General features: G+C 39.9%; 1 protein-coding gene across 5 annotated transcripts in view; it reads left to right on the top strand.

Moving 5' to 3' along the window:
- Nucleotides 1-7,230: 7,230 nt before the first annotated feature.
- DICER1 (dicer 1, ribonuclease III) overlaps nucleotides 7,231-20,151 on the top strand; it is an 81,187-nt gene continuing 68,266 nt past the window's right edge. For 3 of the 5 annotated variants that reach the window (XM_027718401.2, XM_027718400.2, XM_039382666.1), the window contains exon 1: nucleotides 7,423-7,534. The gene's annotated coding sequence lies outside the window, so the exon portion shown is untranslated. Of the gene's footprint in view, nucleotides 7,308-7,422; nucleotides 7,535-9,636; nucleotides 9,655-20,151 lie in introns of those variants that run through there. The other 2 variants (XM_027718402.2, XM_039382667.1) reach the window with 2 other exon arrangements.

Below are 20,151 nucleotides of genomic sequence, written 5' to 3'. Positions count from 1 at the left end.
TATAATCTGTTATCTGTGGCTTTGTCCTTTTTCTCACAACAAAATACCTTAAAACATAGTTTAGGGGAGACCACCATTTAGTTCTAATTGTTTAATTTATTCATTGTTATTATTGTATATTTTATCTATTGTGTATATTATTTTTATCTATTTATGCAGTTTCATGCCCAGAAATTATATTCACTTTTTAGCAGAGTAAACATTGCAAATTCATAAAGTATGTTGTTTCCCAACTACCCAGAAAGTGACTTTTCATTTTAGAGGAAGAATCTAGACTTTTATTCTGGTCAATAAACAGATGGATTTTAAATTTTTATAAAGGTGAAGAATTATTAATTTATTAATGCATAGAAATTGGCATTATAAAGGCAAGCCATGGGAAACATTACAAAAACAGTTGTGCTTAATTAGTTACTGTTCTTACAGTTCAGTTTATCTGGACTGTTTCTATGTCCATGTTTAGACTTGCGGATTAGTAAATTACTAGTTGCAGTATCCATTCCTATTTACTACGAAGAGGAAAATAAAGTACAACAGAGTTGCAATACCGTTGGATTCAGCCCCATGATGTGTCTCCTGAGAAATATATCTAAATTGGATAAACACAGAGAAAGGAAATGGTATATGGACAAAGGAGTAGGAATGCTTCTTCTCTAAAAGTTTCATGCATTAGGAATTATAAATATTCCTCTATCCTGCTACAAAATCAAATCATCCCACATGCTTTCAAAGTGTTTCTAACCACTCTTGGATTAGGTGGTACCTGCCTATAGGACCATCCTCCCCCACACCTAAGCATAGGCAGTAAGAGGATATTCATTATGCTGTTGAGAATTTGGAATATTAGGGTCCAGTCCTGTTAGCAGTGCAGACTTCCAGAATCATAGAATGGTTTGGGCTGGAAGAGACCTTTAAATGTCATCTAGTCCAACCCTCTGCAGTGGGCACCTTCCACCAGATCAGGTTGCTGAGAACCCTTTCCAGTCTGATCTGAATGTTTCCAGGTATGGGGCATCCATCACCTTTTCATCACCATAACTTTAAAATCTGTAAATACAGTTTGAAACCAGTAGCTTTTTTTGGTGTCATGAATGACAATTAGGTGGAGAATAAAAATGCCGTGATTTTTTTTTTTAATTGGATTAATTTTTTTGCAACTGACACTATGGTTAGGAATTTGCAAGTGGACTGGGGAGTGGAGGGTGTGAAGTTCAAATAGGCAAGATGGGTCATCTCAGAATGTGGAAGCAGAGTAAGCTTTTACAGCAGTATAAGATCCAGACTTTAGTTCAAATTCAAACATAATAGGACAGGAATTGTACCAGACTTCTTTTAATTACTCTAGGATAAAAGTAATTCTGTTAGAAACTGCAAAAATAATCTCCCTTACCGTTGGTGTGTAATCAAAATTTTTGTAGCTTAAAGATGATGCAAATGCAGCATGGGAAACACATCCATCTGGATCTTGGCAGCAATAAAGACAAGAACAGGCTTCATTTCGGACAAGGAACCCTATGCATGTATACATACAGTGAGTAAGCACTTTGGTTATGCAGGAGCCCAGACTTCCAAAGGATAATCTGTGGACATCACACATAGATTCTGGTAAGTAGTGTATAAAGAAAACTTTGTCCTCTCTTCAGTGCTCATTTTACTGGCTGGTAAACAAAAGCCAGCAGGGTCAGGAGAACCTTCAAATTGGTGAGCAGATACAGCAAACCCTTAGACTTGAGCTGTGATTTCTATTAAGATACCAATATACAGTGATAACCTTTTCTTGAGTTGCTATTTCTACTGATGTTACAAGGATTATTTCCAGGAAAGCTAATTGCAGCAGTTTATGAAATGCCTTCTGTGACTAACTCCATTCCTTGGTGAGACGGTACCACTAACTTGCCACAGTCCTTGTCAAACTGTACACTTTATCTTGGAATATCATGTAACATATGATCAAAGCAAAATGTATAGCTCCATCTGCTGTAAATACTTTGAATTGATTATTTTTAGGTTACTTTTTTATGGCCAATTTGTACTCTGGGGAACTGATTTATCACTTTGCCGATATGTATTTTCTGCATGTTAGCAAGAATCAGCATCAATACAGATTTATACATTGCAAAGTGGTATTTCTTAGTTCCCAGGCAACGAGGAGCATTAAAAAGGGTATTTCTCAAGGACATTAGGAACTTATGTTAAGTGTCACATGACAGATCTTTTGTATTTGTCATTGCAGCTGCTTGTGAAAAAGGGAAACATTGTACCCATTTTCAAAAAGGGTAGGAAGGAGGGCCCTAGGAGCTAACAACCTGTGAGCCTCACTTCTGTGCCTGGGAAGATCAGGAACAAATCCTCTTAGAAGTTATGCTGAAGCACATGGAGGACAGGGAGGCGATCTGGGACAGCCAGCACGCCTTCACCAAGGGCAAGTCCTGCCTGACCAGCCTAGTGGCCTTCTATGATGGAGTGACTGCATCAGTGGGCAAGGGAAGGCTTACAGATGTCATTTATCTGGACTTCTGTAGTTCACACAGTTCCCCACAACATTTTTCTGTCTAAATTGGAGATGGATCCAATGGGTGGACCGTTCGGTGGATAAAGAACTAGTTGCATAGTTGCACCTAAAGGGTCCAAAAAGCAATAGCTCTCTCTTCTGGGCCATACACAATTCTTTGTCAACTGTGTTTCTGAAGGAAAGGGGAAGCAAGTCATACCTATTCCTGCCTTGGTGGTTTTATCAAGTGCTCCCTGACTGTGTTGCTGCAGGTGCCAATTTCCTGTCTGAACCCCTGTGACTCCTGGGCTTCCCTCCACACCCTGCAGTTGATGTCCAGAAAAAAATGATCTTTTGTCTCTTCTGACTGTGTCTGTATTATGATATTCTGGACTGGGGAGATGCTGTTTAGTGATGGATCCTAAGGGAGGAGTTTGGGATCATCCTTTGCCCCAGAATCCTTGCCAGTCGGCATCAGAGTTGAGCTCAGAGACTTCAGGAGTCAAACCAAACCAAAGAATCACACAGAACAGCTGAGGTTGTGAGGGATATGTGGAGGTCCTCTGGCCCTGCTCAAGCAGGCTCCCAGGATTATGTGCCCTTCGTTTGTGAACATGTCCAAGGATGGAGACTCCACAATCTGCCTGAGTAACCAGGCTCTTCTCTTCTCTTTGAGAAGAGCTTGGCTCCCTCATCTTCATTGAGTTTTATGCACAATGCTAAGACACTCACACTCCCCCCAGTCTTCTCCCAGATGAAGAGTGCTGGCTTTCTCAGCCTCTTCTCAAATGGCAACAAAGAGAATTTCCACTGGCCCTCTTTTGGAAATGCCTCTGTCTCAAGAAATTGGAGACATTAGTCTTCCTCTTGGTTTCTTTGTCAGCTGTGTGATTACACTTTGGTGTGGTGGTGCAGAAGCAAAGATGGAAGGTGCTGCTGTCTGTCACCTCCCATGAAGGTGGTTGTAGTGAAAAGATGCCTTTGTTGATTTCCCACCTCTGTATGAACAAGCCCATGCTCAGTCAGGAATCCGATTGCAGGTTCCTCCTCTCATCCCAGTCACTGCCCTTAGCAACCCCTCGCCTTTCCCACTTGCTCTTCTGTTTCCCTGCTGGTACAAACCTGAAAGGAAACAGTGCAGTGCTCAGCTCTTCAAGGGCTGACATCACCAGGAAACCTGGACAAAACTTCTCTTTCTTGCTGCCCGTGTTCAGGAGACTTTTTAGTCACACCAAAGTCTTTTGTGACTCTTTTCTTTTTTTCTTGTTTTGATGTATTTCTTAATTCATAGGAAAATTAAGGCATCCAAACCCATTGTAGGTTTGATGGCATCAAAAGAAGCCAAAAAATATTTCTAGAGTAGTTGGAAGCCAGTTTTGGTTTAAAAATATTCTTTCTCTGTGAGACATTCCAGAATAGCCAACAAAATTACAAGTCTTGTGGCTGAACTGAATTTTGTTCCCCATTTTTTTTCATCCACTGGTAGCTATAGGAGGTCACAAATGGATTTGTTTCCTAACACAACATTTATTTTTCTTCATCCTTATTCTTCTTTACCAATCATCTGAATTTGAGGGGTTTCTTTACTGACGTGTCACTGTGATAGAGACACTCTAGAGACCATAGCACAGGTAGAAGATGATGGAGGAGATCATCAGTCTGGAGAAATCCAAGGAAAAAGTAGAGAAGTTTGCCTGGAAAGAATTTTCTGGAGAGACAGGGGTCAGTTTCCAAACTATGTCAGCTCATGTCCTCATATCAGCAATTTAAAGAGGTTAAAAAAGAAAGCAGTTAAAACTATTGAAGCTTCTCTTGCGCTAGGGAAAATATCCTTGGAGTTATGAAGTCTGAGTCACTGAAGTGTGAAAGTACACCAAAAATTTTTTTTAAAGCATCTTAGGGCAACACAAAGATTTGTGCCACCTAACACCTTTTTAAAATCTCAGCTCCAGTTTTAGAAATGGAATCTGTTCAAAATAGGTTATTATTTCTTCCAACTTCCTTCTCTGTAATAATACCTGCAGCTTTTTCTCATAATACATTGCGGGTGTTATTACTGCACTGTGGCTTAAAATGTTCGCAACTGCTCCTTCCTGCAGTGATTCTCAGCTATGAACTGGAAAACCTGGTAGCCAGACTAGGGGCTGCTTGAGACGAAACCCGCAGGGAAAATTTTCTTAAGCAGAGTGCAGAATAGACACATCCTTTCCTGGACAGAAACTTGAATGCAACACTTCAGCCCAGATTTTCTCAGTAACTGCCCGCTTGTTTCAAAGTACACTATTGAAACAGTGCGTGACACAAGGCCAAAACAGCATCATGGCTGGTACCAACGGGAGGGAACAACAGAGGTCACCATTGTCTCGCAGGAAGGAATCTCTTCAGAGTCCATTTTAGAACCTGATGAGAGAGTGGAGCCAAAAAGCCCAGTTTCCACTGGTGTGATTACAGAGTTCTGTAGCATGAACAAAGAGAATTATTTGTGACATCATGATTTTTTTAATGTCAATTTTCCTCTTCTCTAACTGAATTTTTTTTTACTGTTACTCAACAGGAAGAAACAGAAACACCATCCCCCCAACCTTTACTGATGATTTTTTAAAAAGGGGGAGATAAATATCTCTATTTTCTTGTCTTTTAACAGTTCCCCTACAGAGTAAAGATCAGTATTTCTAGTCCTAAAGATATGGGGAGGGTTGTAACTTGGTACATTGTTACTCATTCTTTTCTGGATTTTAATAGATGGGCTATTGTATTCTTTTCATCCCACAGCCTGTTTGCTTTGTTTTTATGGTTGGTTGTGTGTTTTTTTAACCAAGATCTGAATGCCAAACAGTTTGAAGTATGTGGAATTTTTTAGAGTTGCATATTACATTGATGACTTCATCTCACGTTAAAAATCTTTGTAAAGAATTTGTGAAATCAACATAAAAGTAAATTCTTAATTTAGGCTTAAACTCTGAAGGTTAGCTGTCATTATACATATATATATATCTGTTTCTTAGAATGAAGAGAGGTTAGTGGGGATAGAATTGTAAAGAATAGCACAAATTTTATCCTAACTGTGCTTTTAAATCAAAAACTCCTGTCAGCAGGCAGGCTCAAGGAGGAAGTAGCTGTGGAGAAAGACACCCTTTTTTATATGAAAATAACTTCCAGAATTCTCCTGGCATTCGTCTGTTTTGTTTCCTAAGTATTCTGCTTGCTTTCTCTTTGAACCTACTTGAATTGGATAAAATTCACTATTTAACCATGGCCTGCATTAAGGAGGGTTTCTTTCTGTTCTATTTTATGTTGAAATAATAAAGAATGCCAATTTCCTTCAGTACTTCAGCTAAAATTGGAAAAATAGACCCATATGTTCTGATGTTCCCACTGGATAAGACTGAACAGCTGCCCCTCTTCCTCAGCTTTTGTCACGGGATATAATTATTCTTCCATCCATAAAAAAACAGAAGGATGCCTGTTCAATGCTAAAAAAATACCTAATACTGTAACATTTAACAACATGGGCATTACAGAAGATGTGCTCTAAATAGCAACAGAGGTTGAGCCAAGAAAATACTTAATTTGATAATATGTCTGGCCTCTATATCACTTTTAATCTGAAATAATTTTACTAAGGTCGGTTTAAATTAACCTTAGAGTGCTCCAATTAGCTTTATCTTCTCATATTGATTTTGTAGGCACAGTTATACTAAAGAACATGGCAAGTCCCTAGTAGAGAGCAGATGGGACGAGGGAGGCTGAACCTCTCATCACAGATCTTTCATTTATACCCACTGCCTTCAGCACAACTTACAAGGGCAGTGGCTGGCAAGACGTGGCTTTGCATTGCATTTGTGGTCATCTTTACTAGGCAACAAGGACAATCTCTAACCAGTCCTTATGCAAGTGTATGTGATCACAGAACAGGAGTCTCCTGGTCACCCGGCTTAACACAAGTGTAACTGGATCTTCACCTGGGGCTGAAGGGTTTTGGTGGTGGAAAAGCCTTACTCTACATCACCTGTTTAATCCCAGATATCTTAGGACACTTTTTAAAAAATATAGTAGTAGTTAATAACATCTACTCAAGCAAGGGAGCATTGCCAAGAAACTGGAGTGAGACTAGTGGTGCAGACAGTCAACAATCTGCCTCAAGCAATGACAACGGGAGATGCTGTTTTTGGGAGCCCACATAAACCCAACCCCTCCCCGCCATAATTTATTCTTCCACCGCATGGGCCGAGCACGGCTGGGCTAATGGCTCCCGGGTGGAAAAGCAGCACTTTGCCTTTGGCAGGAAGGTCACTGCTGATGGAATTGGCCACCTGTGTGCATGGAGCGGTGGCATTTTGTTACACAGTCATGAGAGAGTTCAGCACTGCTCTGTCCATACACTGCCAAAAGGGGGTGGCCTTTTTCCCTACGGCTTGCCACCTGACAGAACGACGCCATTCCCTAAGATCCGCCTCTCCATGGCCGGCCCAGCCTCAGCGGGTCCCTCACCCCACAAAGATGGCGGGCGCCGCCTCCCGCCTCGGTGCACGAACCCGCCCGCGCGCGTGCGCGGAGGGGCCTAGCGCCTCGCAGACCTGCGGCGGGGGAGGGGAGCGCGCACGCACGTGAGCGCCCGGACGGCCCGGCGGCTCCGCGGGCCGCCGCTGTGTCCCGCTGTCCCATTGGCCGCCTCGCGAACCTTTCACCTTTTACCCGGTCCCGGCAGCCAATCGCCGGGCTCCTCTCATCGCGTGGGGAATGCGGAGCGTGCGGTCTGCGCAGGGCGGAATTCTCGGAGCGGGGTTGCGCCGCGGGCGCTGGGCGGCCCCCGTTGGTACGGGCGGGAGGGGCGGGGGCGGCGCTCCGTTTGCGTAGCGCCGGCCGTAGCGCGGGGGGAAGGGAGGGAGGGGGCGGCCGTCCCGGGCCCAGGTGAATGGAGGGACCTGACAGCTGCGGGGACTGAGGCGGCGGCGGCGGGGAAATGGCGGCGGCGGCAGCAGGAGCACAATGAGACGCGGCCTGTAGTGGGGGGAAGCGCCGGGCTGGGTCCCGTCCGAGCAGGTAGGAGATGGCCCCCCGGGGAGCTGCATGGCGGCCGAGCGCGGGTGTGTCGCGCCCGCAGCTCCCGCGGCCCCGGAGCGGTGGGATGGCGGCGGTGCTTTCCTCCCTCCCGCGGGGCCCGGGCAGCGCTGCCCCGCCTCCGCCCCGGCGGCCCCAGCACTGGCCCCGGGCCCGGGGTCGGCCCGGGCAGCTCCCCCGGCGGCGGCGGGGCCCGCCCGGCCGGGCCGCGCCCCGACCCCGCTCGGCTTTGTCTGTGCTCAGCGCCCCCGGGGGCTCCGCGGCCCTCCCGCCGTGTCCTCGTGGGCCCGAGGAGAGCGGTGGGGGTTGTAAAGGAGTTTCCAATCTGCAGCGCTGGTGTTAAAGGCGATGTGAGAAACTCCTGTGGCTCCGCACGTTGCTTCCTTTCCATTCTCTTCCAGTGTAAACGAAGGCAGACGTTGTGCTGTGCGATTGTGCGTTGAAAAAAAGAAAGGTTAAAAAGATATCTATTACTGCACAGGAGTTTGTTGCTGTGTTAGGTAAGGTAGCCTGAATGAGTAGAAAAAGGGTTGTGATACTGATACCTGTTAAAAAAAAAAGGATTTTTTTTGTGATTATATTTAAGGAAAAATTAGTGTTTCAGAAAAGTGAATCTCATAGTGACTGGTGAATCTCAGTTACTAGCTAATAAGTAGTCCGAGGAATGTTGGCACTTATGGTGATCAGTATTCTGAGTTCTGAGTATTTTGGTGTTAAGGTTCTGGTCTTCAAGTTATGTGGTGGACTCAACTGGTGAAAGTGCATAGATTGGGAGATTGTTTTCTCTTTAGTTTCCCTTGTTTTGGGAACCAAAACAGTTAACTTTGCAGACACTCGATTTGCACCGTTTTACACGTTTTCTTCAAATAAGCCGCTTTGGATGCTCTGCTGAAATGCTGATGGCACGTGTGTGTTCAGTAGGCTGGGTAGTGCTTGTTTTAGCAAGTTCATACAGACACAAACTGAAGTTCATTTCTATTATGCCATAATTATTCTAAATTCTTCTCTTAAGAGAGTCTTTCCCATTGTCTGTCTCTATAAGATACATTGTGGTCTGTGACCTTTGAAGGTGCTACTAGAAGTTTTCAGCTGGAAGGTATAGTGTTTAGTAATTGGACTGTTACTTTATCAATTAATCTGTAGAATTAAAAATTACGTAAATATTTATTCAGAAGCGTTGACCCTGAATTAGCTACTGCAGTTCTTTAAAGCATCTTAGTGATACAGTTCTGTGAAAGTGGCAGCTCAGTACTTGGCAATCACAGCGTGATGAATACTAGAATTAACAATTAATTGAGAATGAAATGGCATCAATATGCCATTGTATAAGTCTGTTCTGAGTCCATATATGTAATACTGAATGCAGCTTGGGTATTTTCTCTTCGTCTCTCTTCTACCCTTAAAGGGCTGTATTAAACTTAGAGAAAGGTAGATGGAAAATTGACTGAAGCTTTTCACCCGGTGAAGGACATACCAGTGAAGGGATAACAGACATGAAACAGAGAGTCATGAAAAAAGTAGCATAAGGAAGTGTTGTTTGTTTGTTTGCCCTGTTTTTGAAAGATTTCTGTATTCTACAGATTGGAAAGAAGTGCCATACTCCTTTACACTGTGCGTAACTCAAAGACGTGGTGCAGCAGCCTATTGGGAATGCCAAAAGTTTACAAGAAAGTGGAATCTATTAATTTATACTGAAAATCATCAGAGACTGTAAAAACAGGAGTATCTTTTCAGTCTTGGCAAACAGCAAGGTGGCTGGTCCATGGTACTCCTGCTTGCCCTGTGATTATACTGTTTCATACATGTCCACCACTGGTTACTGGTAGAGGGAAGCTAACAGAACTGTTTTGTCTGATATGTTACACCAATGTTTTTCTAGAAGTTATATTTTTTTTTTTTTTTTTTTTTTTTTAGAAATACCTTGGTCATCTGTAGCCTACAGGAAGGAAAAAAGCAAACCCTGCAGTTCAAAAATCCAATATATTGCCATTTTTTTTGTGCAGTCCATAGATGTTTCTCATTTCCCGCTTTAAAAATACGTACTTTGCCAGTTTTTCAGCAAAGTGAATGGATTTGCTTTAGCACAGCTGATCAGAATCCAGGTAACAGGACTTGACCCATGTTTGCTTTCAGTATGAACTGACTAAATGTGCATTGATCTGTACTGAATGCCAATTACTGGCAAAACCAAATGCATACATGTGTATTCTTCCTGGAAGAGCAAGGATTCATTTAGTAAAATGGATAATAGAGCTGAAATAGTCTGATTTCTCTTTAGATAAGCTGTAGTATATAAGTGAAAGCAGGAGTTCAGAAAGCTTTTGTAAAGGATTCTAGGCTTTAGGGGTGATGAGCATTATAGGAAGTGCTAAGACTACAGACAGGATTTTTATTTCGGGGCATAGGTTAAGTCTATCAGGCAGCAGGTAGAACATCAGAACATTCTGAGATGGGTTATTCTGTTATTCTGTAATTCTCTGTGACCTTTTTTTTCCTCTCATGTAGGTGATACAAACTAGGGGGTACCCTGAGCCTGCTAGATTGTTGGCTCCTGTGCCCTGATGCCTAGCTATGTAACCCCTGACCATCTGTATCCCATCACCTTCATGTGTTCAGCAGTAATTTCTTCAGACTGATAACAGAACTTTGATTTTTATTCATTTATTTATTTTTTTAGGAAGTGGCTGCCTTTAAAGGAACTAGAAGTGTAATTATAGTATTGTGTAGAGCAGGAGTGTCTGTATAATTGTGTGCAGTTTGCTTTTAGAATACTCTATACTGAAGGCTAAGAATAGTTGGTGTAGATCAGAAAGCATTTTTCTTTACGTCTTCCAGATATCTTTTTATCATCCTTTATCCTTTTGTGACTTTCATATGTATCATGATAAACCTGAAGAGAAGAAACCTGATACATAGTAAAAACTAAAAGTTAACTTTTTAGCTGAAGTTACTGCAATCTTTATTGGAATGGCAAGGTTTAGTGTTCAAACTGTGTTCATCGTTTGGGGATGTGGTGGATTTAGGAACGTAATTAAAGTAAGCATTCTAGAACGCATAATCTAGATAACAAAGCAGTGCCCACTTTAATGTATGCCATGATATTATATTAGGTGAACTCTTGGTAGATCTTGCACACCTTACTTAGTAACATCACAGTTTTTCAAGTTTGTGTGTTGAGCAGTATCTCTCAAATTCCCGTGTTATTTCTGCTCTATCTTGCAGACTACATTAGTTAAATCGGTTTTCCATGACATTTGTCACCTTCAAATTTATGAGGTCAAGAAGCAGAGAACTGAAACCAGTATCAAGGAATTTGCTTGCCTTGTTGCACAGCTGCAGGTGTTGAAATCCCCTTCTGGTGGGAAAAAGAAGGAAGAGCAACTTCTCCTTTCATAAACACTCCTGGTTCCAAGAGACTTTAGTACCGCTTGTCGTGACCTTTCCTTGAAGTGCAACTTACTTGTGAATCTGATCTGTGTTTTGGTTGGTGTAGGTGGTACTTTTGAGTCCCTTCTTACCAAGGGAAAGAACCAAAGGTGTTCTCTCTTGATCTTTGGTAATACGTGATAGTAGAATAACTTGGTTTGCTGTGCTTTCTTTCTCTTTATGTCGGTGGCTCTATACTTCTGTGATGTAAGCAGGCATGATCTGTTTCTGCCTGTGTTTTAAATCTGTTATTCTTCATAAAGAATCAATTCCTTGGGATTCCTTGAATAAATGTGAGAGATCTGAGATGCAGCAGGGTGACTGGTGACTTGAAGGACTGATTGCTGGAAACAAGTTTGGGGCTGTTTTAACTGGCCTTGGAATTTTTTTGGATGTTTTAAATTGCTTACCAATATCCTGGTGGTTTTTCATTTGTACACAGACGGACACACAAAAAAAGTGACCCCAACCCCCCCCCCCCCATATTGTGAATTATTAAAAACTGATTGCCAGTGTCTGTCTCCTCCTTTTGAATCTGATTCTTGATAAATTGTCAGGCCATGTAGCAGCCTTTTCCTCAGCTGAGGTGCTGATAAGTAGCTGGGTAGTGGTAATAATAATTGGTCTCCTTGAAAATAAGAATTTTGAATTTTTTTTTTATCTTCTATTTTTGAAAACTGAATTAGAGTTTTTGACCTGCCCACTTACTGACTGCATAAATCTCCTTTCCTTAGGAAGTGAGGCAAATACATCTTGCTTTTTGAAGTTAATTTGTTTGACTCCATTGACATGATTTGGCTATGCAAGCATGTCTGGGCTGGCTACCTTTGCAATTCATGTTGCTCTTTCATTTGGAAAGTCTGCTTTGTTTCTTATCTAGATCAGGTTTCTTACAGCTTCTTTTAACTGTTACTGGCCTTTTATGGTGTTTTTTGCTCTATATTTTCTTGTTCAAGAAGAAATGAGCAAGGCCCACCTATCTGAAGGTGAAGTTGCCTTGTAGCTGATAGTAAAAACTTCTAGAGGTTCTCTGGGGTTAGGACATTTCCCAGGATTCAGAAGACCTAATTTACCTTACTGACTGGGTTTTGGCAAGTTAGTTCAGGTATCTTTGTTTTCACCCCCTCCTTTGAGTTGAACTTTCAAGTACGTAAATAAAAGGCGGTTTTTAGATGTTTATATATTTGCCTCTGTACATTAAAACATTTAAATATGTTTAAGCTGACTTATGAATTGGGGTTTTATGAATTCATAATGTTCATTGATTATATTTGATTTTCTTTAATCCAGATAGTAGTGTCTGGTATCAATCTCAAGTAAGACTTCTAATTCCTCACTGAAGCTTTGTACTTCTGAGCAGGCAAACTTGTCTGCCTTGCTATACCTTTGTGGTTGATGGCTTTTGTTTATGGAAGAGGACATAAAATGAAAGAAAATGCTTACAATATAACCTAAAGCTTTGATCAGTCAATTTTTTTTAGTGACCCACAACCTTTTGCTATCTTTCCACTAAAGTTATATGTCTGTATTGGCAACTTGCTATATAAAGTTATTAAGAAGTGATGTGAGGTCTGTGAAAAATTATTTTTTGGAGGGGGGGGATCACATGCCCCTCTCCCCAGTTCCTGAAGATTCGTGGCTCTTGCTGTCTGACACAGTGCTGTCTCAATGACCCTCCAAGACTGTAGAAACCAAATTACTCTTGGAGATGGATAATGAGCATGAAAAAGTATACTACTTCTTAAAACAAAACAAAAAAAAGCCCCAAACAAACCCATATTTGAACCTCTGTTTCTGCTGCATGTTCTTTGAGTCCCCAGGAAGATGTGTGTGTATTTGTCATTTATTCTTCTTGCTACTTAGTCTTCCCTGTTTCTGTGTGTGAAACAGGGAAACAAAATAAGAAGAAGATTGGAATATGAATATTTTTTACCAGTGTAATGAACAGAATCAGCATGAATGGCAGAGACTGTAAGGGGGAAGTGACAGAAGCATGTTACTGAGAGCCATGGGATTATCTTTCTATCTCTTTCATTATTTCTACAGTTACTGTCAGCAAGGTCTCATGCACTGCCTTACAATTTTCTGCTACTTGTAAAAAAAACGTGTGGGGAAAGTTTTCCCTTTCTTCATTATTTCTAGAGAATATTGAACTCTGTCAGTGTCAGCCTCATGGGTTCATTGACACTAAAGAAAGATCGCAAGCTGTGACAGGGCAATAAGAAGCTGTCTGTGTACTTTCAAAGATTATAAATAAAAAATAAATGTATACCCAGGTGTTCAAGTCCATAGGTTTATATGCTGAATAGATCAGTTGATTTGTCTCCTGTTTAATCACAAAGACTATGAGTTAGTGAAATCTTCCACTAAACGAGCGTGGCTACACCATCAGCGGAGGGATTTGATAGGAATGAGTTTGAGCAGTGACAGGTGATGAAGCTCTGGAGGAGGAAGTGTGTAGGTTTTAGGAAGGCAATGCATTTTTGCCTTCAAGTATTTAATTGAAAAAAGGACTGGAAGAATGCCAAAACCATTTATGAGCTCCCTGGGTCTTTGAAAGACATACAGTCAGCTTCCAGGAGATGAGCAATTTTCCCTGTAGTAATCTTTGCATAGTTAATACTTTGCTGTGTCAAAGTTGAGAAGTTAAACCTGCCTTGATTAATACTAAATTGTCTGGAAAATGGTCTTCTCAAGACTGTATTGCCTAAACTGAATAGAAGATGAGTTTCTAGTGACAAAATTGATGATTTATTAAAACTGTCTATGGACCGTCCTACTGTATGAGGGTCTGCAAGGAATTATTGAATGATTTTAGGGAAATGTAGTGACTGGCATAATGATGAAGCAGGTGCTGATTTCTGGCAAGCATTTGGAGTTGTATGCCAATAATGCTTCTAATGTGTACATTGACTGCCAGCTATTAATAGTTGTTAAAACCTTTTATCGGTTCATCCTGTTACTGCTGTCTGCTGTCTCTGTTTCCTTTTGCACCATTCAAATAGTTATGGACTACACAGCCAGAAGTTCTGGATTTGGAGGTTTTAGGTTTATTGTCATTAGTGTAACACCATTCAGCAACAGTTGGCAGTAGAGAAGAGAAGCTGGTGTGTGATTTTAAATGACAGTCAAGAACGTGTTGAATCCAATTTCCTTGTTTTCTGTAATGTAGGCAGTCAAGTGGCTGTCAAAATGGATGACAACCTTCTCCTCATGCCAGCTCTAATACTCCTCTGATTCCCATCAGCTACTTAATTCAGCTTGCTGTACCAGGAGAAAACTTGCCTAGGTCAAGGGAAAAAAAAATCACTTGGTTGTAGCATGCTGAACGAGTTTTCTCCCAGAGAGTCAGGCAATTGTCAAAGCTGTTAGAGAAGGAGCAGTGACAGTGGGGCTGCTTCATCTAGCACTAGGTTGCCATCAGATTGAATCTGCAGTCTCATGAAAACTAATCCAAAATACCACTTTCCACTTGTGTTCCTTTATGAATACTGACTTTTCTCACCTATTAATTGGAATAATTGCTTCATGTTTTTCTCATCTGTCTACTTTCTCACTTATTGTTAATAGCTTCTGTTATAAACAGGTGTGTTATTACAGTCATCCTGTTGTTTTGTGTATGAAAGTCAGCTGTGGAAAATCTAGGATATGAACCAAAGTGGGGGAAAAAACCTTACATTATGTTATGAAAGTGGAATAAAGATACATTTGGATTTAATGACACTTCTTTAGCGAGTACTATTCTGAGGTATGAGCTGCTTCTTAGCAAAGGTAACAACAATCGTAGTGTAGTAGTTGAGATAGAACACTTAGACTGTAGCTGTTAGCTTGGGAAACTTCAGATCTGAAGTTATGCCTAGTTTAAAACCTCTCATTTTTAGCTAGTGGTAATTAGGAGTTGTGACTCCATAATTAGGGATCTGTACAAGAAACTGCTTAAAATTCTAGGACTTATTTTCCATTTTTCCTCAAATGTAGTTGATTATATGTTCCAAGACAGTAGTAAATCAGACACAAATCAACGCCTAATAACATAAAAAATGAATGTTTCCTTTATCCAGTTTTCTCTTCTTATGAAAGTGATGGGATGAGGCTTTTTTGTAGTTATATGTTCAAGTTTTTGTGTATAAGTTGATTAGCTTTAAAAGCTTTTGAAAGTACTTATATTTTAGTGAGGGCAGGGGAAATCATTGTCCTGATTTAAAAAAACAAACAAACCCCCTAAACCCAACCACCATTCCCCCAAACAAAACCCAAATCAAAACAGAATAACTCCCTAGTTTGTTCACCATCAACCTGGTAGAGATTTGTAATCCTTCCTTTGAAATCAAAACATTGGGAACCCAGACTATCCAGAGCAGAAGTCATTATATAATTATGTCGGAAGTTAAAAAGTAACAAGTTGGACTAGTTGAGAGATGCAAGTTACCTTTGTAAATCAGGAAAACTTCCTGATTTTTTTCTCCACAGCTTGAGTGAGATGTTTCTCCCCACCCCTAAATTTGCCTTCAGAGTAGAACTAGGGGTGGGCCTAGGCTATACAAATTTTCCAGACCATGGTTTTGGATTATTTTTTTTCCATTGGCTAAACTCAATTTTGTGGTGAAAATTAACCGCTGTTTTTGTTAAAACATGTAATTAAATGGTGGTACATCTTAGATATGTTTTTGATATCGTATATAATTGAATGGTGATATATCTTAACTGGCTATATTAGATCTTTAGTCAAGAATATCCAAAATGTAAACAGTGTGCTTCTCAATGTTACCAGTGGAGCGCTTCAAGTATGGGCTAAACTCAACTCTTGTTTCCTGTTGGATTTATAGGATAAACAATATTTACGAGTTCAAGTTTGCAAGCATACTTCTAAGAATATTGGTTGACTGTATGTGTAATTTTTATATGAAGTGGTAGCCAATACTTAATGCAGAAATATTATCAGTTGATATTATGTGACTGTCTAGAGGGTTAATTGAAAAGATAAAGCCAGCAAACCTTAATATAAAATAGATTCTGTAAAAGTTTGTATTCTAATTAGGGGGTACATGATCATGGAGGTGCTACTCAAAACAGTAAATTCTTTTACCTGTTAGACCTGTGAGGAGCATAGGCTGGATCTTGGGCTGTAGCTTGCCATGCATTTTAGATGGCATTTCTGCCTAGAAAAATACCCCTTAACTGTGTCCTCCCAGGCTGTGGTATTTGTTGTTAAGCTTCATTTCTAAAGATTTATGGTAAAGTGAATTAGCAAGATCATTTAATCTAAGAAACAGTTTATTCTGTGTGATTTCTTTCATTTTGTTATTGTCTGACTCTAGGTGTGGTCACAAATTACCTGGAAACAGTTGAAGAGACAGTGTATAGATTGAAGAGTAAGAGCGATGCTCTTTGGTGTTTAACCTTCCCATATTAAATGCATGTTAAAGTGAGGCCTGGGAACCTTTTATCATACAGCATTTTGTCTTACTGCTGAGTGAAAATGAAAGGGAAGCGATAAAATGTGAAGTGACTTTCCTATGTTTTGTCTGCATCAGAGATGTACTTTGACTGTACAGCCAACTACAGGTTTTTATAAGCATATTCGAGAAAGCTAAAATGAAATACCAATCTAGTGAAATGATGGTACGTTAAACTTCTGCATATACCATGTGTTTAATCGGACTAGAAGAGGAGTAATAAGGTCACTCTTCTCAGTGACAGCTTGTTCATAAGAGTTTAACACACTTGTACTTTTTGAAATAGCTTCATTGCTTTAGTTGATTAGTCTGTGTCTAACCACTTGTCTGTGCAGCAAGGTCAAACTTGTAAAAATTATATACCTTTAAAATTTCATTTCAAAACTGTATTTCTCTTGCAAGTCTTAGAGGCCTAGACTTACAGCCTATGGATGCTTTTTCAGCATTTTTAGTATGTATTTGGAAGATGCTGAGGTAGCTTGAATTGTACATTATGATATTATGAAAATGACCATTTTTAAAGTAATTAATTGAAGAGAAGTGAGAGATTTCCTGTTGTTCAGTGTTGAGAAAGCAGTTCTGAGAAAGAAGAGGGAAATCTCCATTGAAAGTTAGGAATGTAATCTGCTTAAGTAATTGTGAAAGTCATACTAATCAATTATCTGCCTCTTTGGGCATCTTAGTGCATCTGTGTATACCTACTCAAATAAGCAGCTCATTAGCTGATAGAAGCAAATTATTAGTCAATGAAATTGAAAACCAGTTGTATTTAAATATTTATTCTGCATAATTTAAAGTTTTTTATTTATTATTATGAAAAATGTAAGATATGTTTGCATGAATTAAGGTGTAAATTCTTTCCAAATACACTGTAGTATGCAGGGAGAAAATTGTTCTATGTAATTAAATATACCAATTAGTAAGCTAAATGCTATGATTACTTGAATGTTAATGGCTGTGATGCTGTTCTCCTTGGTAATCAGATGCCTGTATTTGATGGTTGTGAATCAAATGATATCAATATGTACGCACTTGTTTCTAAAGAAAGCTACAAAAGCAAGATAAGTTCCTAACTGATAGAAAGGGTGGTTATGCAACAACTTTATATGTAAGCCTAACCAGTATAAATCAAGATTAAATTAGGGGTCTTAATGCCTCTGATTTAGTTGGACTTGGTGTATTGGGATGTTAATAGTGAAATAATTTACTTTAAAATGCTTGATTATCACCCTGTTTTTAAGCAAAATTATTTGGTATCTAAAGATAAAATTTTAGTAAGGTGGCTTGTTTTTTTTTAGTCTGAAGTATCTCTGCTTTTCCAAGACTTTGATCACATTCATGTTTTCTGGTTTACTTCTAGAAACTTGCTCCTTTCCTTCAAAACTAGATTGAGTTCTTTGTCACTTAAATGCTGGCAGTGCTGCTTCTGATCCAACATATCTGGCTGTGTATTCATTACAGCGACCCTGATCTCCACTTCTGTGCTGTGCTGCTTCATGGATGTCTTCAGAGAGTCTGGATTTGATGGACCTCTGGAGAAACATAGTCAGTCTGACCTGGAATTGGTCATCTGCAGGGTACTGTGAGGATAAATGAGAGCGAGAAAGTACTCCTAGTCCAGTACTCATTGTTAAGTGAAAGAATTGAAGTGTTTACAGAGCTGCCCAGACTTGAGGAATGAGACAGTGAGAACTGCAAAAGATTGTGTGTGAATCTGAACTTTTCCAGGTTCAGAATGGTGGAGATATGTTCCACCGCTTGTCTCATGCTGCTGTCATCTCTGTCAGAATGTTACCTGCCAGGCTGTCACTATTTTTTTTTTTTTGGTAGGTCTTAGTGTATCCAGAGTAGAACCTTAGGACACCAGCAGAAAGGGGAGCTATATCAGGCTCTGCTGATGCAGCTGTCAGGTCAACCTCACAGAATTTGGCCTCATTTTTTTCTGAAAACTGAGAACTAATGAAATAAGAAAATGCCTCAGAGTTTTTGCTGATGGTTGTTTGATGTTGGCTACTGAATGTTGCTGCAATCAGCAACCTGTAAAACGTCTGCTGCTATACTTCTGGTTATTAAATGATACCAGACATAATGATCGATGGTTAGGCAACTTCCGTGCAAACTACAACTAACATGGTAAGAAAAGGATTCTTTCTTTGAATTAATATTTTCTGTTTTTTGAGAACCAGTGCTCGTGGAGCTGGTAATTCCAGATAAAGGAAGATCTACTGTTATTTTTAGAAAAAAAGTCTCTACTCAAAGTTGTATGTTTATATTCTGCCCTAAAAATGTAGTTCACAAGTGATTGAATTACAGGACTGTGTTTTAGTATTACAGAAGGAAGTAACTCTCTTTGACTGATGGCTGGACCAGGGTCCTGTAGATACATGTGTCTTTTTCAATGCGGTATTGTGCCAGCTATACAGACAGGATCTGGAATTGAAACAACCATAGGAATATATTAATTCTGAGTTGTGCTTGGCAGAAGAGATAATTGGCAGGTCCAGTACTGTATTAACTTAGTTACATTGCTTCCAGAACCCAAACTAGTGTCAGAAGCCATCAACTGTACCACTTTCAGGGATTTAATGCCTGAAAGTTATTACTTAGGCCTGATAATTTTAGATAATAATACAAAAAAGTGTAATTGTTTAACAATAATTTCATTATCTTTCCTTCTAATCTACCTCTATAATCATTAAATGAATATTTGGTAAATGCTGTATTCAGTAAACCACAACTTAATTTTGTCTGGAACAATCCTTTCATTTACATAGCTGGGAATACTTTTGCATATATGCAGGAATAGCTTTTGCTCCATTCTGAGAAATGAAGGATAAAAAAAATTACCTCCCCCTCTACCTCCCTTTCTTTTAAAGTCATAGTAGCAAGAAAAGCTTCAAAAACTGAAACAAGCTGGTTTATCATTCCACAAGGAGGAACAACTTGGATACTGTTTTTTAGCCACATAGTTAGAGTATCCATCACAATAAATGTAATGTACAGAACTAATGTGGAAAATAGGAGTAATGCTGCACTGGGCTGAAAAGGTCTGAAAAGGACTGAAAGGACTGAAAACTGTAATGTAGACTTGGCGTTAGAGACAGATACCTATTAATATACATTGAGAGAACTCTCTCAAGGATACCTATTTTATCTCAATTTTTCCTTTTTTTATCTTGCATTCACTCTGCTTCTGTGGAAGTTTGAGAGATGGATGAACCAGGAACGGGTCTGTTTTCTGATTTGGGTCTGTGCCCTGCAGGGATTAGTGGTGCTCAGTTGCAGCAGGACCCTTTTGAACCAATTAGTTCACAACTGACATGGTTGGCAGTTTATCTGTTCAACCTTGTTCTACCTTTCCTAGTTGATCAGAATGGGAAAGGCTTTCAAAGGAGGGAAAAAAAGCTTTAAAATATAAAGCTTCTCAGTCAATATTTAGAATCCTATCACCCCACATACTGGGGAGAGGAAGCTGTTCCAGTTGGGTTTTGTGGATCTTGAGTATTTTTATTTTTTTAATTCAGTCATGACTCCATATTTACTCCTAAACCTAAGACTTCCATTTTAGACATCTGTTAAAAATAAAGGTTTTTATCATCAATAAAAACTTTTAAGTTACTCAGCACAAGAAGAAGTCCTCAAATCTTTGCAAACCATTCTAGTTTTTTCTACCTCTACTTCAGGACTGACAATACACAAAACAAGTATGTCTCATCT

The sequence above is a fragment of the Pipra filicauda genome, unplaced genomic scaffold (assembly GCF_003945595.2).
Source record: "Pipra filicauda isolate LSUMZ 115617 unplaced genomic scaffold, ASM394559v2 scaffold27_size4233163_pilon, whole genome shotgun sequence".
Taxonomy (NCBI): domain Eukaryota; kingdom Metazoa; phylum Chordata; class Aves; order Passeriformes; family Pipridae; genus Pipra; species Pipra filicauda.
The sequence above is the reverse complement of the archived record's forward strand: the minus strand, read 5'-3'. Positions and strand labels throughout refer to the sequence as shown.